Here is a 1,119-nt window from a genome sequence, read left to right as displayed (position 1 = left end):
ATAAACCTTTATTCATGTTTCCTTGGGGAAATATCCTGCAATGATTAAAAACAAAATCTCCTTCTATAAAAGAAAAATTCATTTAAACTCAAACTAGAACTCAATCTTTATTACGTGTCTCATCTTCACATGTATTCTAAAATTGTTGTTTTATATGTGTGATAAACTTTCTCAAATATAACCTTTCTAGTGCTGAATGAAGAAGAGACTACATTAGATTACCTGAAAATGATTCTCCAAAGAGCCAGAGATTATTTAAGTAACTGTGGGCCCAACTAATCATAAAAGTGAGATCCGTGGAAAATAAACAACCTAAATCTACCCCACAAAATATACTGAGAGATCACTAAGAACCCCTCTGGCCTCCAGGGGCCTGTATTTGGACCCATGTCCCAAACCCCAAATATAAAGCGTGAAATTCTGAGGACCTTCTTCAATACCGCCTTTCTCCCTACTGCTTTATATTTAAAGATGACAGAAGGCACATTTTAACAAGATTAAATGAAAAAATTTAAAGCTTAATTTAAAAAACTTGTTATTCCACAATTCACAACTGTTTTTTATTTTTCATCTATTCGGTCATTCTTTGTCCATTTGCACATTCGTTTTTATCATTGTAATCACAGCATCCTGTGATTGTGCTCACGGGATCCGTTTATTTCCACTCCTCGTAAACTTTTTACGAGAACAATGTTGTTTTGTACCAGCTCTGGTCGGGGCGCAAGAGTGAGGGCACGAAGGGCAGCCCACTCGGAGGAAAACAGGTGTAGCGAGGACGGCAGGGCAGAGGTGGGCGAGGGCGGGGCGGGCCCGAGACCTCGAGGCCCCGCCTCCTAGGCCCCACCTCCCCCGGGCCCCGCCCCGGCCCGTCGCCATGTTGTTCCCTCCGCGCTGGCTGGGAGCAGCTGGAGCCGGCGCTACCGCTGTTGCCGCCCTGTGCCCGCCCTTTTCCGACCCTCTCTTTCCCCAGCGCCCTTGGACAAGCGGGCCCGGAGCCCCCAGCGCGTCCTCTGTGTGTCCCCAGGTGAGGCGGGCGTGGGACTCCCTTCGGGCCGGGCGGGGGGCTGGAGTGCGCCGGCGCTGGGGTCTGAGTGGCAGCCCGCAGGCCCGAGCGCGGCC

General features: G+C 49.1%; 1 protein-coding gene across 3 annotated transcripts in view; it reads left to right on the top strand.

The window, feature by feature from the left end:
- Positions 1–916: 916 nt before the first annotated feature.
- The window catches only part of RAB9A (RAB9A, member RAS oncogene family), a 19,712-nt gene continuing 19,509 nt past the window's right edge, over positions 917–1,119 (top strand). For all 3 annotated transcript variants that reach the window (XM_023740700.1, XM_023740701.1, XM_023740698.1), the window contains exon 1: positions 917–1,024. The gene's annotated coding sequence lies outside the window, so the exon portion shown is untranslated. The remainder of the gene's footprint in view (positions 1,025–1,119) is intronic.

This window comes from Trichechus manatus, unplaced genomic scaffold, assembly GCF_000243295.1.
Source record: "Trichechus manatus latirostris isolate Lorelei unplaced genomic scaffold, TriManLat1.0 scaffold00162, whole genome shotgun sequence".
NCBI lineage: Eukaryota > Metazoa > Chordata > Mammalia > Sirenia > Trichechidae > Trichechus > Trichechus manatus.
Note: the sequence above shows the minus strand (reverse complement) of the source record. Positions and strands in the feature narration are given on the sequence as shown.